The sequence below is a fragment of the Rhipicephalus microplus genome, chromosome 4 (assembly GCF_043290135.1).
Source record: "Rhipicephalus microplus isolate Deutch F79 chromosome 4, USDA_Rmic, whole genome shotgun sequence".
NCBI lineage: Eukaryota > Metazoa > Arthropoda > Arachnida > Ixodida > Ixodidae > Rhipicephalus > Rhipicephalus microplus.
Genome location: NC_134703.1, coordinates 77,230,327 through 77,252,866, shown reverse-complemented (window position 1 = coordinate 77,252,866; position 22,540 = coordinate 77,230,327). Strand labels below are relative to the sequence as shown.

At 48.5% G+C, this 22,540-nt stretch overlaps 1 long non-coding RNA gene and 1 other non-coding gene across 2 annotated transcripts in view; both read right to left on the bottom strand.

Annotated features, from left to right (window-relative positions):
* Positions 1 to 22,540, bottom strand: part of LOC142814318 (uncharacterized) — a 139,731-nt gene that overhangs the window by 63,334 nt on the left and 53,857 nt on the right. The gene's annotated exons all lie outside the window — the stretch shown is intronic.
* Positions 15,081 to 15,153, bottom strand: TRNAS-GCU (transfer RNA serine (anticodon GCU)). Its single transcript has one exon. It is a non-coding gene; the product is annotated as a tRNA-Ser (tRNA).

The window sequence follows — 22,540 nt, the reverse complement described above, 5'->3', positions numbered from 1 at the left end:
AAATGAATGCAATTGCGCGTACTTGGCATGAGGACGGTCATAAACTGCGGGAAAGGCTAGTCAAAGTGGGTCCATACACTTCTGCGCGTCTGTGCGGGAAATGAGGAACCTCTCCACCTTTTCGTGTCTTCTGCCGCTACTTTTCATCCACAGCCGACGAGCTGAAGCCCCGACCAACGCTTCAATGACAGAATGAAAAGGGACGACTCAACCGGAAGCGCCGTTCCCCGACTTCCGCTTCCTCCGCCCATCACGTTCCGGAAAAGGCCTCGACGGGCGCGTCACCCCCCTTTATCCCCCCCGAACGAGCTGTGTCCAGCGGCCGCGAACACTATTTTTAAGAAGGCTGTTTAGGGGTTTCAGCTTCTGTGGTGAAACCAAAGTTGTCCTGGTGCACGCCGGCTCTGCAGTGGATGTGGTGCTCAAGCATACAGAGAGAGAAATAAATTAGAGGAAGAGAGAGGGAGGTTAACATGGAAGAACTGGTTTGCTACCCTGTACAGGGGTGGGGGAATAAGGGTCGAAAATAGGATAGAGATGAAGAGATATAAAATAAATTAGGGAAAAAATACACATGCATACCCATGCAGGGCGTTCCGATCACAGTCGTTTGGACAGGCCGGTTGAACGCAAGAAGCGCAGGAGCGCCTTCACAGCCTTCTTCTGCGACATAAAATCTTGTCGGTAGTGCATAGTCACGTTGTCGAGTTCGTCTAGTGCATTGCAGAGTCTCTGTCTCTACAATGCACTGTCTCTGCGAGCAGTATCGTGGGCATTCGCACAGAATATGCCAAGTGCCACAAGGGTCACATGCAGCCTCAAGCATAGACAACTGTTGGAAAGGGGATCTATGTTGACGTTTATGACATTCACATTATTGTTTTCATCATGTGGCAAACGTACGGGAAATGCTGAAGGAAGTGCGAAAGAACAGCCTAGCAAGAAACAACAAATGCTTTGCGTTTTGCTAGATTTATTATGTTTGTAAGCGATTATTGGACGAGAAACGGAGTTCTAATGTTTCAATCCGAGTGCATAACGCAGGGTATTTAAACTCGGCAGTGCCAAATACGAGAAATAACTAGCACACTGTTTGCCAGGTGAGTGGTAGTGCCGTCAACTGGGATAAGTGCCTTAGCTTCTGGTATGGGCAATGGGACGTCACACTAAGAGTATTTCTAAACATTGAATGGCAGGAAACACCAGTGAAGTATTCAGGAGTGCCGCTGAAGTTCTATTGCAACAGTGAACCGTATCGGAAAAAAGAAACACAGGCACTGCGCAATGGGGGGGTTAGAAAAAGGGGGTAACGATTTAGAGCACAGAGTACTCTACTATGGGAGAGCTTAAAGCCGTCCCGATAACATGCCTGAATACACAGGCATGGTTCAGTGTGCACCGACCATGCCTGAATACACAGGCATGGTTCAGTGTGCAATGATTTAGAAAAATAGAAAGGTTGGGGTATTTCGATATTCGCACGGGCCACAACGTACAACTTGCTTCTAGTGAGCAAGCTGTGGTACATAATGCAGGTTTTGCACTGCAGTAGAATAAGTGCACAGCAACTACACAGAATATTTGCAGTTTTCATTTGAAGCTCTGTACGGGATAAATCTAGCCGCAGAAACCTCTTAGATGGCGGGCTCGGATTAGTTCATTTTTATATAAGACAACCTATCAATCGCTTTCCTTTTCTGCGTGATGTAGATGACCCTTTTTTGAGAACAGTTATACAACTAAGGTTATCTAGACTGCGGCCGGGATTTCTCGTATCGTCATCAAATGTGCAAGGACCAATACAGGGGTATTTAAAGGACGTTGTTTCGTCTTTCCACTTTCTATCAGTGAGATTTTCGTTAGATTATGTGACTGAAGTATGGCGTAAAAATTTTATAAAGACCTTGTTGATGCTTTACTGTCTGCACCATCGTACCGTCACCTATACTGTGCAGGCCCAGGACACGATGTTCTTAAACGTGGTAAAAGAATGCTTGTAGCACCAGGCCTCAAAACCTTTTTCTTTAAATTACATACTGGTACCTTACCAGTCAAAACGTGATTGCAGGATAGGGGATTATTTGTCCCATGGAGCACACAATGCCACTTATGTAGTAATCCGGAAACAATTGAACACGTGTTTATAGATTGCTGAAGCAGGGTATTTTTCTTGGACATATTACAGAGAACCCTAAAAAAAGGTATTACCGTCAAGCCTACAAGGCATCCGTTTTCATTCGGTTAAAAACGAGGCAGGCGTACCTTATGATCTAATCATGCTTCTGGGCCTGCACAGTATATGGTAAACCCGATGTGATTTTGAAAATGAGGATGCAGAAGTGCTATCTGTGCGACAGTATTTTTTGCGAATCTGTGTGCCATTTTCATGCAGTGCTGAACGGTCAAGAGAATGTACCAGACTGGAGTGTGTGTGTGTGTGTGTGTGTGTGTGCGTGTGCGTGTGCGTGTGTGCGTGTGTGCGTGTGCGTGTGCGTGTGCGTGCGTGCGTGTGCGTGTGCGTGTGTGTGTGTGTGTGCGTGTGCGTGTGCGTGTGCGTGTGCGTGTGCGTGTGCGTGTGCGTGTGTGTGTGTGTGTGTGTGTGTGTGTGTGTCATATTTTTTCAAGCTGTCATGTACCAAGGCTGCTCGAACATGCGTATGTTGAAGAGTTGCAGATGTTTATATAACGAGTTGGTTGCACTTACGCAACGGTGCCAACTGAAACATGCATATTAGCAACACCAGAAGCTGATATGAAGCGCTGATGCTCGCCCTGGACAATGCTACACAAATCAACTTCAGTGTATGGCCACTAACCACAATAGACGTTAACCCTACGTGGCGGATGTATTAAAGGAGTACATATGTAATGTTATTGAAATTGTGTAGGCAGTACCTGCAACCACTATTGACGTTCACGAAGAGAAGCGTCTATATAAAAGTAGTTCCGAGACCTGGCGTTGCTCTGTGGTGGAATGCTTGACTGCCACGCAGAATTCTTGGGTTCGATTCCTGCCGGGACCACGAAATTCTTTATTTGCATTCGTCGGGTTGATGGTACCGACGTCGAATATTTCTTAACATTCGTGTGCTAAATTGCTCATGTGTGTTCTCGTCATTCCTGGGTAGATACTGCCAATCACCTGTGGCACATACCCGCATACGAGGGGCACATACCCGCCTATGGGTATGTGCCACTGTCTGGCGGGAAGTGTTTGACGATGTACGCGACGGGATTGGGACATCATTCATGTCTTACCAGCGCGTCATATTCGTCAAACTATCTTACCATCCCATGCTTAGGGAGCCCTCATACACACACGCCTCCCGCCCGGGCGGGAGGCGTGTGTGTATGAAGGTTCCCTACCCATGCTAATTTTAGTTCACGCCAGCGGCGGGAGGCGTGTGTGTATGAAGGTTCCCTACCCATGCTAATTTTAGTTCACGCCAGGTAAACTGGGTGACCACGAGAGCACCCAAACGGACAGACAGACAGACAGACAGACAGACAGACAGACAGACAGACAGACAGACAGACAGACAGACAGACAGACAGACAGACAGACAGACAGACAGACAGACAGACAGACAGACAGACAGACAGACAGACAGACAGACAGACAGACAGACAGACAGACAGACAGACAGACAGACAGATAGATAGATAGATAGATAGATAGATAGATAGATAGATAGATAGATAGATAGATAGATAGATAGATAGATAGATAGATAGATAGATAGATAGATAGATAGATAGATAGATAGATAGATAGATAGATAGATAGATAGATAGATAGATAGATAGATAGATAGATAGATAGATAGATAGATAGATAGATAGATAGATAGATAGATAGATAGATAGATAGATAGATAGATAGATAGATTGGTACGCTCAAAGTCGCCGAAGTTCGCTAAGAAATGCTTCGAGGTCAGCCTTACAGACACTACAGCTCGCTACACAGCACGGGTTACACGAACAATCACTATATCGGATAAGGCACGACTACCACAAAGCGCTCGAGGAAGGTCACGATATCGTATTTCAATCGTTGCCGAGTCATTGCGGAATTGTCGGCAATGACCACGAAGATGAAGCTGCTTGATCAACTCATGACCACAACCTGCCTACGCCCACACCACTCTTGAGAACGGACGCTGCAAGGCGACTACAATCACTTGCTTGCCGTATAACTCTCCTACAATGAAATACGCCGGGTGTCTTTAACGCACGCATGTATTTGACCGACCCAAACGACGCGCTGAAACTTTGCTGTGTCGCATGAGGTTGGGCGTGGCATTTACGAATTCGTATTCTTGTCTCCTTGGAATGGCGACAGTTCGGCATGCAACATTTGCGCCTGATGTGGAGACTCTTGAGCACATTCTATGCCACTGTCCAGCATACCAGTCTAAGCGACGTATTATGGAAGCCAAGCTCCGTCAGCTGGATTCAAGACCGCACAGAAAACAAAATCCTGAGACCTTGGCAGACGGTTTCGCATACGCGCAAACCCACGAAAGCCCTCTTGTGCTTCTTGAGGGCCACCGGACTTCACGAGCGCTTGTAAAAGAACAGCATGAGGTCGTGCCGCGTAGTCTCGAGCTGACTATTCATCCATCTCTTTCTTACTCTTCTATTTTTCTATCTCTTTTTTTCTGTTATTCCACCTTTCCGCAACCCAAGTGTAGGGTAGACAACTAAGCTAAGTTTGGTTAACGTCCCTGCTTTTCCTCTCTCTTTCTCTCTCTCTCCTCGCATTTAAACAATGACTTTTCTTGACTAAGCCCCATTCCTCAATGACGTCTGTTTTCAATGGAGAATGACATCACTCGGCAGTATTAGGACGGTATTGTTGACGTGTGCGGGATGAATCTCTCGTGCACAAGATCCTGCTATGGTACTAAAACTCCCCCAGAAAATGTGCTCTAAGTAACAGCTGTGCGCCAGCTTTGTGAAAACAGCTTTGCATATACGCATGAATGATCACTGATGCAAGAAGGTTAACAACAGCGTGGTCGCGCAGACCGCTAGTTGATATGCCAAGTGGAAACCAGGATACACTTCAAATAGCGTCTGTGTTGTTTTCACACGTCTGTCATGTCCGTGCTCAGTCCTGCCCATATTCCGTTGTTAATATCGACACGAACCACTTAGCTCATCTGTCTGTTCTTATTTAGTGTAGGTGCAGCGTCTTAATACTTTACGACACCCGTGGTCGTGATCATTTCTATGGTTACCACCATGTAGGTCTAGTTCCTCCTCTAAGAAATTGCACTGTTGCGACGCCAGGAGTTACAACATTGCTCACAACAAATGCTCTGCGGAGTGGTGCAATATTTTCTTGCTTTTTCTCACAAACCGCACAGAAACACACGTACCTTGCAAGTGAGAAAGCTGTTGCCGCATGAAAATCGCTGTTTCTGACGTGGTGACAACGAGTTCAAGGCTCACCATCCTACATGCTCAAAGCCTTTAGGAATTGGTGTTGGGCCAATACTCTTTCGCAGCGAGATCCTTGCTACTAACTCAGGTTTGAGAATGGAGTTGTTCCGCCGGCCACGAGTGTTTCGCTCTGCTTGGCGGAGCACTCGTGCTCCATCAAGCAGAGGCCAGTGGTGGATTCCAGAGGCGCCTATAGCTGACGCTACAAGGAACACCACAAATAAAGAGGCGGAGAACAGGAGGAGCACATCGCACGGGCCTCAATCATTTTGCCTTCACTGAAATGCAACCACCGCGGCCGAGATCCAACCCGTCACATATGGTTCGGCAGCCGAGCACCGTATGGCCACCGTTCCATCGAGAGGGACAAATTTGTCAATGCTTAACTTGGTTTCCACTGCCCACCTGTTAAGGAACCCACTGAAGTGTGAATGCTGTCACATGCATAGAGCAAGAAAACGTGCTCCCGGGGCACCTTCCGAGCACGAACGGCCTCTGGGAGAATACCGCTCAGATGGGTTTACGCGGTGGCTCCGGTTTACTCGGCAAGCAGAGCCCAGATGGGTTTTGTCGGCTCTCAGCGAAGATGAGCGCACAGACAGACAAGAAGGGTAAGAGAACGCAAAAAAAAACCGCGTGCCTAAGTCTTTGGAAGAAAGCTTTTCGGCTCAGCCGCAGGGCGGTTCGTGCCTCTTTCGCCAGTACGACGCAGCAAAGCGTTGCCCACATCCGCGACCGAGCTAGTTACGACGGGCGAGAAATCATGTGCCGGTCTGGTGCAAGGCTTGGTCTGGTGCGTCATATCGTTTGAAAGGCACATGTTTGTCACGTACGGCGCTATCGTTCACGCACAAGTGAAGTGGAGTTGCAAGAGGCAGACACTGACAAGACTAGACCTACGGAACGTATATATATATATATATATATATATATATATATATATATATATATATATATATATATATATATATATATATATATATATATATATATATATCAGTGTGAATACAGTTTGATGAATTTCAAATGCTGCACTGTCTAAAATTTGTGGCTACCAGTGACGTTAGAGCGAAAAACTGTTTTTAATTAGAAGCGCCCGCCGTGGTTCTACCGACTTATGCCAATTTATGCTAATCTCGCTGCTACAATGAGTGTACGTCGTACCTCGAAAATAATTTGAAACCTTGAGTTTTGGATATGTTGTTTACTATGGTGTATTCATTATTCTGTAATCTTCCAAAAACTCGCTATGAACAGGCCAACAGTGCACTGCAGAGTAGAGAACAAACAACACAGCAGCTTGCGGATGTCTTTCCCATCTCGCGCGTATTCTATCCTCTCTGTTGTGGACTTTTTAAAACTTCCATAATACCTACTCGGTCACATAAATTTATGCACCTCTGATATATGGTCCAGCTGTCTTTGAATGAGTGTTAGACAAGGTTAAACAACTTGCAACTCAGACAAGGTTAAACACTTTGCAGTATATTTACTTTGTAATGTGCATTGAAAACAAAAGCCCTAACAACTTCACCAATGACACAGTGTCCCGAGAGGTCTGTAATATTCAGTAACACTACTCACAAGCACAATTCTGTCATTTTGGGGATACTCGACCAATTTAGGATGTCACGATTTAGCTGAAACGAAACATCCTGCGCGGATCGATGTGGACGGAACCCGGACATGGTGTCGGCAAATATATTTCCGGTTTCCAGAAAGTCGGACAGCCTGTCGCGCATCATCGTCTCCATTCATTTTTCCACACAGGACGTATGAGAGACGGAGCGGAGGTTGTCCATGTGCATCTTCACAATTGTACGTGTTGCCTTAGGTACGCGTGTAGGCCCATCGTCACCCATCTTCAGAATGAAGCATTACGACGTAGTGGGCACTTTGCTACTGTTCTTGAAGTGGGCATTCTCAGATAGGGAACAAGAAACAAGAAGAGGAGAGGCAGGGAGGTTAACCAGATGAGCGTCCGTTTTGCTACCCTGCACTGGAAATATGGGATAGGCATTAAAAACAGAAAGAGAGAAGGAGAGCACTTCTCGCACAAACATGTACAGTCGGCCAGTCAGTGAGGCCGGGAACGTTTCTGACTAACGTGACTACAGCATTCAGACATGCGACAAGTAAATTGCAGCCTTTGAGAGGGTCACGGACGATCCGTGGGGACCAGTGAAGCGCTGAAAACTCTGAATTAAGAACCTCCAGCATGTGCCAGGGCCGTTTGGGCTGACGGAGTATTCAGCTTTTTCATAAGCATAAATATGGTGTCCTTGAGAGATCGTAGCGTCGCAGAGAAGTCCTGGTCTTTTTCAGGAATGGCGTGATTAAACAGCGCCTTCGTTGACTCGGCCAATGTTGGCTCGGTCCGGTGCGACCAGTCGATTCGCTGTGGATTGCGCTGTGGCTTAGACTGTGGTAGTGATTCTGGCTGTGCTTGTGGCTCTGGCTGCATATTCGGTAATGCCGGCCAGTTATCAGTGTCTAAACGCTCTCGTGCGGTCCTGTCCTCGAAAATTGACGCCGACAATTATGGTCTAAGAAGCAAAAGGAGATCGTGTCACCAAGGAACTACGTGTTACAGAGTACCTTGAACCACTACGGCGTCGAGAGCGCTGCGTTCTGACGACAGCAAAAGCTTCCCGACAAGACGACCGGTCTTGCAACATCCGCTTAAGAATCTCCTTTTCCTTCTGTATCTTGGGACAGTCATTTGACGAAGCGTCGTGGGACCTTAGGCAATTGCGGCACTTGAGTATCGTGCTGGCACAGGAGTTTATATACAGCGTGTGGTTCGGTGCACCGCAAATGACGAAGCCACGTTAGCTATTCAGAAGGGGATGTTACCTGGGATAAACTAAGCTATCATGTTCTAGTCTTGAATGTGAGGCTGAAGCACCCTTACATCAAGCCGGCAATATATCGCGCTGCTAATTAGGTGTAATAGCATAGGACTAGATTACTCTTTCCACCGTGCATACGTTGACATTTAGCTGCAACCATTTGAGAAGCAGAGGATTTAGCGTAACTACAGAAGCTAACAAAGTTACGACGTACTTCTTGCACGTATTTGTCATCTGAAACAGGCAACATGGTGACGTTATATTCAGATCCTTTTGTTAGTACAGGTATAGCGACAACGTCGCAAAGACAATGTTTCTGTAATTTATTACTCACACAACCTGATAATTTCAGTGATCTCTGTACTTCCACGTATGCTGTTCTAATAAGAACTGGACTACACATGCTTCTTTTAATTATTTATTTATTTTGTGGGGTGGTGTTCGGGAGGAGAGGTTAACAAAGCACAAGGTGATGTGGAGATGTGTCGTATCAAGATAGCGGCAGGGGATGACACATCGACGCAAAGCTTGTCTATACCGAGCAAGCAAGCGACAGCGCAGAAAGACCGCGCAACCATGTTGTCGGTGATGAATTGGACTTGGTTCGATGACTTCCGTGGAGTACGAGGATGCTGCAGACGCAGCTCTTCTTCGAGTTCCCGAGCCTCCCCAGATTACACGCGCTATTTTCTCGCTTCATGACCACAGGTGTCGGTTGGTGCAACGTCTGCACTCGCAGCTCTCTTTCTGCCCCGTCTTAAAGGGAGACGGGGAGGCCACTGGCTCCACGTTTCCCACTACGGTAATCCGATTTCCACAGCTCAATAATCTAGTTAGACGCGGCGAGCTGCCATCAGAGGTAGTACTGTATCGAAAAGATTGGAACTAACTGTGGCAGGAAATTCTTTGTACCATCCTTTGGCAAATATATGTCACGTCTATGGAGAAATGAAGGGGCTTTTTTTTTAAGGAAAGAAGAACAGGTATAAGCTAGATTATTGCCCCTATTTAACTCGTGGGTGAATGATATTGCTCATGAGTTGACAGCCTGGTATAGTCATTTATTTTACAATCGTGACGACTATCAGAAGGTACGACGAAAACCACACTACGGTAAAAATGAAAGAGACTGAGTTCCATCAGGCGAACATATTCTTAGGCGTGACGCTTTCGTCATGGATTACTGAGCTATTGCACAGTGTCTTCTCTGTGGAAACAACCTTGGAAGCAGGGTCTCAGTCAGCGTCCTTTCTTGAATATATAACACAAGCTTTTCTGCAGAACAAGCTTCTTTCCTTGCACAAAGAAGCTTGTAGCAAGTAACAGTTAAAATTACACTAGAGCAGAGGACATTGACCGCGGACTGGAAGCCGCGACCTGTTCTCGCGTTGCAGAAGCGCTGTGGTTACAGGTACTCTAACTTTAATAAATAATCTTTAAAATATTGTTTGATTACTATGCAAAGAATTTTAGGTAATGTGATTTCTCGTATAAGAGCCAACTGTTGAAAAAAGAAGGTATTATGTGGGTGTTCAATTTTCTGAAACCATGAAGTAGTATGTGTCCAAGGTTTCATACTACGGGCTTGAAGTTATGTAAAGTATTGGACATTTTGCATTCAATCACCACTTAAGTGCGGTTGCGGTGCCTGAGAATCGATCGCGCCACCTCGTTTTGAAGAGGAAAATGCCATAGCCACCAAAGACATCACCGTGGGTGCAATTTCGGAATGCTCTTTGCGGAGAAGAGCACGGGGCCACCATCATGCAGTCGGCTCTCTTGAGAGACTACATTAGGGTACACCCCGTAGTGAGGCTTCTAGCCGACGAACCAATTGCCTGTGGGAGGGGCTGTCGCCCCCAGCTGCAGAACATCTACAAGGCTTCTTTCCGGTTTACCATTCCTTTGATCCGGATTGCTGGAAGCGGTCACTCCCTGCTTGCTGCTTTTTTAGTGTATTTGGTTGTTGGCGTGTTGTTGCTTGCCTGTTTCTTCATGTACCTACTTGTTTGTTTGTTTGTTTGTTTCTAGCAAACGTACTAGCTCCTTTGCGCAAAACTAAACAGAGGTTTCATTATTCACAAGTGCGCTTCTCTGCGCTGCAAATCAGCTTAACAAATGGCGGTACATGATTTCTTTCGTGTAGAGACGAAGTCTTAGGTGCACTTGCTGGGGATTCTTAATTTCTAGGGAGTTTAGTCTACACTTCTAACGTTATGGGGCAAGCAAACTGTGTTCGAACATACCGTATACTGAAACAACTGTCATTAGCTGATAGGAGAAGCTAATTTTACAGTTATAAACACGGTCTATTACCTCCCCAAGTGGGGCTTTTTTTTCAGTATATAGCAGCTACGATGCTTTTCAGCCATGATTGGGGGACAATTTTAACTTTAAAAATGTTTCATAAACGATGAAAACAATATTAAAAGAGACCTGCAACACTTTTTGAGCAAGGTCAGAAAACGCTGCCGGTCGGTAGTAAAGGCTCCTGACAACACGCGAGCCAAATATTATAGCACAGCACGTGGCCTGGAATTCACAATAAATTATGAAAGTCAGCTAAAAATTGCTTTTTCTTGTCTTCACAAATCACGCTATATGCCCAAAAATCACAAGTCAACGACCCATCTATCAGCCTTTGGCTGATTTGGACATGGCGCGCTCACTCGTTACAGACATCACCGCGGGAGGCTGTTACTTGTACACATGTGCGCACGCGATCACACCAAAAAAAGCCGCGCATTCGAATAAAAAAAAAGAAAAAAGTGTTCAAGGTCGCGAAGCGCACGTGACGTTTTTTCTGTGGCCCTGTCATTCGTCCCTGCTCCAATAAAGAAAAAAAAATGTGATTTGTCCCTGCTTAGCTTCCAGCACTTTCGTCGGGACGAGAGAATGGAGAGTGCAATTGCAGCATGCGACAAACCTTTGTAACTTCAGTCGCACTGAACGGATTCTTAAAATTCCGCGGCGCTGAATTCTTGAGGCAATAAGCTCTTCCAGCAAATTCATTCCATGGGTACTTGAAAAAGTGTTTCAGGGCCCCTTTAAGGGGAAATGATTACTTCATCAAACAGGGGTATGGAAAGTACATAAACATTGCTTTAAAATAACCACAAGAAATATTTTCAATGCACATTTCATACAGTCTGTGCTCCAACCTAAAGGCATATACTTTTTCTAACAAGCCAGTTTTTCATCCAGACTTTGTTCTGCATACTTTTTCCGCATACATTAGGCTTCGTTGTTATTCTATCTTCTACTATATGGTAGGGTGGGGTAAAATGCGACAATTTATTCGAAAACAGTGAACGTTTTTTTTATTTCTCTTTTTACTAATAAATGTCAATACAGAAACCTTCCATTGGGTAGAAGGTATGTGCTGCATAAACATGACCATGTTGCCATAGTTCAAAGGGGTGTTTTATTAAAAATAAATCAAACACTCATTAGATGACTCATTTTGCCCTAACTTATGGGGGAAAACGATATATAGCGTGGGGCAAAACGAGACGGCGTGAAAAAACTTTATCCCTTCAGATTTTGCCATAAGGAACACCTTAAATTCACTCCGTGAGCCCCCGCGCAGTCTTCATAAGCCCACTCTTTGCACTCCACGAAATAAATCTATACAGAACTTCTAACTGTGTTGCTCCAAAACTTGTAGCAGATCAAGCAACCCCAGGCTTTCTTTGTAATAATGGCATCTTTCGTTGAACGCTTCAGATCATTAGATTTGTAGTGAAAAAAAGGGCTCTGATATAGAAACGACGAGGAAGACGTTTGTTAAAGAACTCCCTACATCAAAAACTGCAAAGTTATATTAATACACAAGAAATTTGGTTGCAATCCATTTCATTGTCATTGAACATCAGTAAAAGTGCGCTCTTGGTGTTTCCTATAGCAGATACAGTTTCAATTTCTGTATTGTATAATCGGGAACCTATTCCACAAGTAGATTCAGTCAAGTACTTAGGAATGATTTATAATGAAAAACTAAATTGGAGCCCACACATTGAATATATAACAGCAAAGGCACAACGGGCGTTAGGTTTCTTACGCAGGTTAAGCAACAGAAAATACGGGCTGCGCAGACACACGATGTTAATGATATATAAAATGTATGTGCGACCAATATTGGAATTTGGGTGTGTATTATTCTCGGGGGCCGCTGATTATAAAATTAAACCGCTAGTATTGTTAGAGCGAGAAGCCCTGCGAATATGCCTGGGACTTCCCAGGTTCGTGGCGAATAGTGTATTGTATCAAGAAGCGGGATTGCCAACACTCCTCTGTCGATTCTGCATTCTAACGGTTCAAACCTTCTTAAAGTTCTACAGTTTACCGGCGCGAAGATCAGAGTACGCATTTATCAGCGACCCTGACTCTTTCTTTCTTGCACATTGGCCTCGATTTCATACCCCTCAGATAATTTTCACTAAAAAGAAACTGGATTGCATAAATGTAGACATTAGCACAGTAATTGAAACTAATTTTTCTACCATCAACATTAAAATAGAGTACGATGAAATCTTCCCCCCACAAGCCAAGTTGCAATCTCTGAGATTTTTGAACACTACATTAAACGATTACTTGGTACATGCTGAAACAAAAAATGTAATAGCTACAGATGCTTCTGTCAACAATGAAAAGGCAGGTGTAGGAATTGCGTCTGATTCCCTCGGCTGGTCTTTTTCAGTAAGGCTTCCAGATTTTACTCCTATATTTGAAGCTGACCTAGTAGCTATTATTTTAGCCCTTCGTAAAATTTCTACGACAGAGACCAGTGCAATCATCCTAACAGACTCACTTTCGGTGTGTGCAGCTGTGACAAACTCTGAACAATCTCGTGCCCTAGCAGCGTTCCACACATTAGCACCGCCGCATTTAAAACTCCTCAAATTAGTGTGGGTCCCAGGTCACTGCGGATTACAATTAAATGAATTGGCAGATGCTTTGGCACGAGCATCACTCAATGGACCAGTAATTTCAGTACTTCCCGAGTTAGAATACTTATCAGGGGTTAGATATAGGAAATTCGCTATTTTTACAGATAGTTTAGAAAATATCACACAATGGACAAATTATCAGCACCTCAAATTTCCATGGAAAGCCCAGTGGAGTCCGTCAAAAAAACTTGAAATTATAATTTCTAGATTCCGGTGCCGTGTCCCCCCATTAAATTTTTATTTACACAGAGCTGGTCTGACACTTTCCCCCCTTTGTCCGTTCTGCGAAGAATCAGAAACTATTGAACATTATTTTGGCTCATGTCGTAACTATGCATTAATTAGGAAACGACTTTTAGATATTCCATTTGCGAAGCTAGGTTTAAATTTAACCGCAGAAAATGTTCTAAGTTTTGGTGCCTCTGTTTTGGGAAATTGCCACAGAGATGCATTCGATGCGGTGTGTAATTTTATTCAAGACTCTAAACGTTTTTCAACATAAAGCCCTCGCTAACAAATACTAAAAAAAACGGGTCAAAAAGTAATTTTCTATTCTGGATAAATCCGTGACACACCAAATTAATCGGGTTTGGCAAAACCAGCTGTCTGGTCGGCTCCCAAAATCAAGTTGTAGCTATTAGTGTCTACTTTGTTATTGATTTTTTTCTCACTATCTAAATCTATGGTTTATTTCTTTTTTTCCAACATACTGTCTTAACTATACAACTCCCCCCCCTTTTTTTTCGTTGTAAGCAATAATGCAGTTATCGTTCATATGAGACTATTTGTTCTCTTGGCCAATCCCCCAGAGTGGGTATGAGCCATGGATTAAAGGATACAAACAAACAAACAAACTCCGCAGCTTCATCAACCTCTGCTCATATTTTCGCTGTTTTGTGCGCAATTTCGCCACCATAATCGCACCCCTGACGCAGCTACTTGTCGACAACCAAGGCATATGGCGTGGCCCCCAGCATGCGACGAATAATTCGCCTCTTTGCGCCATCTTCTGACATCATCTATGCTACGCCACTTTGATCCAGACGCTCCAACCAAAATCCATACGGACGCTAGTGGAGTTGGCCTCAGCGCTATTCTTGCTCAGCGTAAATCTGGCTTCGATGAGTACGTTGTATCCTACGCCAGTCGCTCCCTCACTAAAGCGGAAAAGAACTATTCAGTCACTGAGAAAGAATGCCTTGCCATTGTTTGGGCGATCACGAAATTCCGACCTTATGTATATGGGCGCCCATTTGACATCGTGACTGATCACCACGCATTGTGTTAGTTGTAGTCATTAAAAGACCCATCTGGTCGCCAAGCTCGCTGGGCACTACGTCTCCAAGATTATGAAATTCGTGTAATTTATCGGTCAGGCTGCAAGCATTTGGACGCCGACGCTCTTTCTCGCTCGCCCCTTCCCCACGATTATGGTACAGCGTCTGTTTGCAGCTGCGAATATTCTTCACTTGAACATGCCGACATGTCCGCTGAGCAACGCCAGGATCCATGGATAGCGTCTCTCTTAGAATACCTGTCTCAGACGTCTCCAAGTACCGGCAACTGTTTACTTTGACGAACTGCTCGCCATTTTACCATTTGTGACGGTCTTCTGTACCGGCGAAACCACCTATCTGATGGCCGCAAATGGTTGCTGGTAATCCCTTGATTGATTGATATGTGGGGTTTTAACGTCCCAAAACCACTATATGATTATGAGAGACGCCGTAGTGGAGGGCTCCGGAAATTTATACCACATGGGGTTCTTTAACGTGCACCCAAATCTGAGCACACGGGCCTACAACATTTCCGCCTCCATCGGAAATGCAGCCGCCGCAGCCGGGATTCGAACCCGTGCCCTGCGGGTCAGCAGCCCAGTACCTTAGCCACTAGACCACCGCGGCGGGGCTTGCTGGTAATCCCTCACCACCTACATTCTGACGTCTGTGCCTCCTTCCACGCGGATCCGCAATGTGCCCACGGAGGTGTAGTGAAGACGTATGCTCGCCTATGAATGCGATATTACTGGCGCGGAATGTACTGCTTTGTTAGGCAGTACGTCCACTCATGTTCCTTGTGCCAACGCCGGAAGAGCTCCCCTCTCACAACTACAGGGCCACTCCAGGCACTGCATTGTCCTTCTCGGCCTTTCAGCCACATCGGAATCGACTTGTACGGTCCCCTACCATACACACCGAATTGAAACCGCTGGGTTATTGTAGCCGTGGACCACCTTACGCGCTACGCCGAAACATCGGCGCTTCCCGAGGCCACTGCGCGTGAAGTCGGCTTGTTCATTCTGCACAACCTCGTCCTTCGGCAGGGTGCACCCCACGAGAGGGGGGGGGGGGCGCTGCGAGCGCTCGATGGTGACGGACCCACTCCACATCGCCTCCGTAGATTTCCTGCTATTTCTGCGGACATCCACCTTGGTACCCCTGAAACTTGGATTTATCGTCACCGCCAAGTTCTCCGCTTCGCCTAGACAACACCTTCGTCCAGGTGGGTCCAGTTTTGACAACTTGAGGGACGTCCTTCACTCCCGGCTACAACGCCGCCTCGCTAAGGGCTCTCAGCCCGGCGATGGCGGCCGTTAACGTGGTTACGGGCTACGATCCTACCTCAAGCCAAATGCTGTCCATGGAGATTTCATCCTCCGAAAACACAATGCCATCAGAAGATGAATACCTCGACGACATGGTGAGACTGTGGCAACGCAAGCAAGCGAAATCGAAGCCTGCGTCTCAACAACAACGAGACGCCACAGCGGGCCACCATTCCCCAGCCTTGCAAGGAACGCTGGCGCGCCATCCCTCCGCTGATGTGCCTACCTCTGCTCCGTCCTCGCAGCCAGCGAAGCAACGCAAGTGGCGTCCGCGTCAAACTCCTCGCCTCTCTCGCGACGACTACATTGTGGTAGTGAAACCTCGCGTTCCCTGCGAGTTACGCACATTTGTCCCGGCCGATCGCGCGGGCGACGCCATCCGCAGCTACCTCGGTGACCGGACTACCACGCAAATTCAAGTGTGACCAATCTGGGAACAGAACATCTTAGTCTGTAGCACCACCATTTTGCTTATGGCACAGCGACTCCTCGGGGACTTCCAGCTGCAAGTGGGGGATCAGCAGCTGCCCGTTCGAGGCCACGCCAAGGCACCAGGGGATACATGCAGGGGCGTCATCAACGTAAACCCTGCTGAAAGCCCGGAAAAGATAAAGTCTGAACTGTATTGGCCTCGAGGTACTATCCTTGCTGTCTGCAAACTCGAAGATTCCGCGGCGGCGGTGGTGACTTTCGAGGGCACGAAGTTACCCCGCTTCCTCTTCTACCACTGCGTGGCGAGGTACATCCGCGCCTACAAGAAAACGGTCCCGGTTTGCACCAAGTGCGGTACCATCGGCCATCGACCACCTCAGTGTCCTCACCCCGCTCCAACGCAGTGTGCCAAATGTGGAACCCCCGCACCTGCAGGTCTCAATGCCCACGACTGCCACCCCAAGTGCCTCCTCTTCCACGGCGCCCATGAGACTGGGACCAGTGGCTGCACGGCAAAATATCGAAAATATCGGAAACGCAAGCAGCCCTCAACATCTCCTCGAGGGACCACCTCATGTTCGTCACAGTCAGACAGCAGCACCAACCTGCATCATTCGGCTCCACCACTCCACGCCGACACTCAAGCATTGCCACCGCTCGAAGCACCAGCGGCGGTACCTCAGGTGAGCAGTTGGGCAGGGAAAGCTGCTTCTAAGCCTCTCTCACCCCCTTCTGTCGATCCTCCTTCTCCCGAACTTGCAGCCCTTCGCCAGCAAGTTGCGGCACTTCAAAAGCAAAATTCTCTTTTAACTAAACAACTCGAACTCTTAAATAAGCGACTTCAACCCCAACAGTGTACTGCAAGGCCATCTGGTATTGCCTCCTCTGCCCAGGCGGCTACGCCAGCTACGTCCAAGCTTAGTCCTCGCGCTAAGTCCACTCCCATTAAACCGCCGGTTCAGGCAACCATTTGTACTCCAGCACTCGGAACCGGTGCCACATCTACTCCAGAAGCTCGTGAGGCTCCTGGGGCACCTCAGGTTATCTTGCCACTAACCAAACTCTCCCTAGTGAAGAGCGCATCCCACGCGTAGAGGAACGCCTCACGCGCGTCGAAGCTTCGATTAATCACCTCCTCACCAGCTTCTCGGTCCAACGCATAGTAGTAGAGGTTACCCAGGCTATTCAAGCTTGGGCAATCACCCAGTTTCAACCCAAGGCATCGCGTTCCCGCTCCTGCTCGGTGAGCAGTGAGGGTACAGCTCCACGGCGTCGTCGTAAGGTGGCTACCACCACCCCGCCGTCGGACAATCCGGCCTCCGTGCCCCTCCCTGCCTCTGAGGAATCCGAGCGGGACATGGAGGACCAAATATAAAACCTAAGACAGTCACGATGGCTACCAATCGTACGTCCCGTTCAAACATTGCGTCTAAATTCGAGATCATACAGTGGAACCCTGGAGGCTTCGGGAACAGGCGAAAGCGTTCACATCTTTGCCTTTTCCTCAGCTCACTTGGCTCTCAGCCGGCCGTCTTGGCGCTCCAAGAATCTGGCCCTGCTCCATCCCTTTCTGGATACTGCTCCTATGTAGGCGGCACCACCACATGCCTCCTCGTGCATAAAGCTTACACGGCGGTACAGATTGACCTCGATCTCGATCTTCCTTACGACTACTGCATGATATCAGTGCTGTCTCAGCGGAGGGGCCAACCATCAATACATATCTTAAACGTGTACTGTCCCCCTCGCCTTGCAAGGGCTTCGTTTGCGCATCTCTTCCATCGGGCGCTGCGTATAGCGGCCCGACAACCACTGGTGATTGTCGGGGACTTTAATGCCCCCAGCCCTTACTGGGGTTACCACTACGAGAAGGCCCGGGGCAGAGAGCTCAAGGAGCTCATTTCCTCGCTGAGCCTGACGCTTCTTACCGATCCGGCACAACCCACACGTTCCGGCAACTCGGTCACGCGAGACACATGCCCCGACCTTTCCCTCACCCGTCACATCCGCGATGCTACATGGGAGAATTTAGGCGAAACCCTAGGCAGCGATCACTTTTTACTCCGCATTTTGTTCACACCGCGGCAGAAAATGCGCCAACACTGGGGCCAAGCCCGTCTCACCGATTGGACTCAGTTCAGAATGCAACCATTCCCCGCTGGCCTCTCCTCGACCGAATATGCAGCGTGGGCATCATACGCTCTCCATATGAAACGAGCGAACACTCGCACCCGTGCAACCTCTAATTTGACTCCTGCAAACGATCCACACCTCCTACATCTTTGGCACGCTCGCCGCGGGCTCATAAGGCGCTGGAAACGCAACAAACTTAATCGGAAACTTCGCGCTCGCATTGAGGCGCTCACTGCAGAGGCGGCCGCATACTCCGCACAACTTTCCGATGCTAACTGGGCAGACACCTGTTCGAAGGCTGCAAACCAGATGAGCTCTAAGAGTGCATGGCGACTCTTTAGAAGCCTTCTCGATCCCTCCACCACCAGGGGAGAAACGCAACGCCAGCTCCACCGTGTTCTGCATGCCTTTCAGGGCACTACGGATGAACTCGCGCGAGAACTTTGTTACCGCTACATCTGCCGCACAAATGATCCCGCAGGCCCAGCATATACGTATTCCGGCGCCCCTAACACCGACCTCGACGCCCCATACACGCTTTCTGATTTACGATTTGCACTCACGAAAATGCGACGGGGCACGGCCCCTGGACGCGACGGAATCACAGTATCGCTCCTGGCAAATCTTCCCGACCAAGCACACCTCTCACTACTCCACCTTATAAATTCGATATGGGGCGGCTCTCCGCTTCCAACGGAATGGACCACATTGGTCGTGACATTCATTCCCAAATCGGCAAAGTCCGTTAGTATTGAGGCACTGAGACCCATCTCACTTACGTCTTGCGCAGGCAAACTCATGAAAACCATGGTTCGCGAATGCCTTTCCACCTACTTGGAGGCCAGGAGGACGTTTGCCGACACGATGTTTGGCTTTAGCCCCCATCTGTCGGCGCAGGACGTCCTGCTCCAGCTTCAACACGATATCATAGAGCCGACTGCTATGCGCCATAACGATAAAGCCGTGCTCGCTCTCGATCTCCGCGGGGCGTTCGACAACGTCAAACACAGCACTATACTCAGTAACCTGTCTACCACAAACTGCGGGCAGAAGACTTTCAACTACATTCGCGCCTTTCTATCACATCGCACCGCCTTCATTCGCCTTAATTCTACCGAACACGGCCCGTACTTATTAGGCACGCGGGGTACACCTCAAGGGGCAGTCCTGTCTCCTCTGCTTTTTAACCTGGCGATAATGAACCTCCCCTCTCTTCTAAGCGAGGTCGAGGGAATACAACACGCACTATATGCGGACGATATCACAATCTGGACCAACACCGGCTCCTTAGCGCAAATCGAAGAACGCCTGCAAAAGGCTGCCCTTCTGGTGGACACCTACGCAGGTTCATGCGGCCTGGAGTGCTCTGCAGCTAAATCGGCTCTTCTTTCAGTCTCTCCGCTACCGCCGCCTCAAATTTTTCTTCCGTCCGGGCCCGTCCCGTCAGTGCAAAACATTCGGGTTCTTGGCCTTCACCTCACATCGTCCTTGGATCCCAAGGGCACAATAGCAGGCTTCAGACGCACCAGCGAACAGGTGAGCCGCATGATACGGCGAGTTTCTACCAAGCGCGGCGGCCTCCGCGGGTCTCAGTCCCTCCGATTGGCCCACGCGTTTGTGACCAGTCACGTCCTTTACGCCTTGCCTTACCTTCGCCGGCGTCGTCGACACGAGCACCAGCTGGACGCCCTTCTTCGTTCAGTATACAAACGCGCTCTGGACCTACCAATTGCAACTTCCAACAGCCGATTCGTGGCTCTGGGGGTACACAACACCTTTGCAGAGATGCGCGAAGCTCATCGCGTTAACCAAATCAATCGACTGTCGCAGACGCCTTCAGGGCGCCGTCTTCTACACAGACTTGGTTTTAACCCGATATCTGACCAAGACCCTCTGCAGCCCGTACCAGAGCTCTGGCGTCAAAAGCTATGGGTGGAACCTCTACCCCGTAATATGAACCCCGACCTCCATCCTGGCCGTAGACTAGCACGCGCCGCGGCCCTTCATACGCGACACTCCGATCGTCCTGGTGTTTTCTACGTGGACGTCTCGGGTCCCTCCCCCTCGGGTCACTTCACGGCTGCCGTGATTACAGAGGGCAAACACGTAGATGGCCTCTCCTTTCGAGCAGACACAGTAACGCACGCTGAAGAGGTTGCCATAGCTTTGGCCGCCTCTCACCTTGCCTCACGCACCATCCTGACGGACTCGCGCTCGGCCTGTTCTCAGTACCTTCAGGGTTCCATTGCCCCGCTGGCGGCTAGCCTGCTACAGGCAGCCTCTTGGCGCTTTAACCCTCATCCCATTCGTATAGTCTGGACCCCAGGCCACTCGGGCCTGCCCGGCAACGAGGCGGCAAATGCCGCTGCCCGCGCTTCTCCTGTCCGGGCCGTTGCCCCTCCATGTCCCGAGACGGAATCTGGCAATACCAACCTGACGCGCTTTCGCGAAATTTCGGCTTATTACCGGGCTTCGCGCCGCCTCTACCCGGACCTCGCACGCGGTTTGGAGAAAGCGGACGAACGACTGCTACGCCGCCTGCAGACAAACACCTTTATCAGTCCGGCGGTCGCCAGGCACTTTTTGCCGGAAATCAATGGCACCTGCTCGACCTGTCATGTCCTCGCCGACACATATCACGTCGTAGCATCGTGCCTGCAGTTAATCCCGTCCCTTTCTCACCCCCTTTTCCTATCCCAACTAGAGAGGCTTGGGAGGAGCACCTGCTCGGCTGCTCTACCTTGGCTGCACAACGCTCCTTGGTGGAGCGCGCACGGGCAGCTTCCAGCTCCACTGGCGTCCCGGAATAGGGTCTTGCCACTCTAGCACGCCGATGGGCCACGTCGGCACTCTCTAGTATACTTTTTCTGAAATAAATGTTTTTTACCACCACTATCCCACGAGATTCTCGGTGACCGTGGGCGTTTCTTCTTGTCGGAAGCTGTAAAAGCCCTCCCACGCAAATGCAACATCGTGCACCGAACAACCACCGCATATTACCACCAAACCAACGGGATGACCGAGCGATTTCATCGCAGGCTGGGTGACATGCTCTCTATGTATGTTTCCGATGACCATATGAACTGGGACCGCATACTGCCATTCGTTACTTACGCTTACAACAGCGCAATTCAATCGACAACTGGATTCTCACCATTTTTCCTTCATTATGATCGCGAACCTTCATCGTCCTTGGACACTATCCATTCCAGACAGGCCAGACCATTCAGAATCAACAACTTTGGCTGAAGCCGCCACATATGCCGAAGAATGTCGCCAGCTCGCACGTTCGCTCACTACGCACGATCAGTCTCGCCAAAAGCTTTCCCATGACCGATGCCCATCCCCTTCGTCATACGCGCCTGGAACAATCATGTGGCTCCGCGTGCCATCGTCTGCCTCAGGCCTTGGCTCTAAGTTCATACCCAAGTATGACGGTCCGTATTGAATCCTGCGCCAGACATCACCTGTCAACTACATGGTTGAACCTATTCAGCCACCTGCAGATGAACGGCACCGCGGGCGCGAGACTGTGCACGTCGACCGTCTAAAACTTCACTGCGACCCACCAATTCTGTCTGTGCCTAGGTCGCCAGGATGGCTTTTTTCGCACCGGGAAGTCAATGTAGTGACAAATAAGGGCTCTGATATAGAAACGACGACGAAGACGTTTGTTGTGGCGCAGGCTCGTGCTGCTGCAGCTGCTGCTGAGACAGCTGACTGCTGTCTCGCTGCTGTTAGGCCCATTAAACAGTTGCTTCACCCCGGCGTCGCGTCTAACAGTATTCTTACAGATTATTCAATGATTGAAGGCTAGATACGTTCTGGCACATATTCTTCGCCTCTATTTGCCGTTTTGATGCAGAACTGTACTGGCATTTCATGGCTTTCAACTTCGTGAACCAGGCTTGCAGTGTGTCGCAGTGGCCAATACTGGGGTGTTCACCGAAAAGCAAAATAAAACGGCCACACACCATGGTGGTGTAATGATTGGGGTTGTCGACTGCTGACCTGAAGGTCGCTGAATCGAATATCGGGCGCAGTAGCAATATTTCGATGGAGGCGAAATGATAGGGGCACGTGTGCTTTAGACTAAGCTTTTATTTGAAATTCCCAGGTGA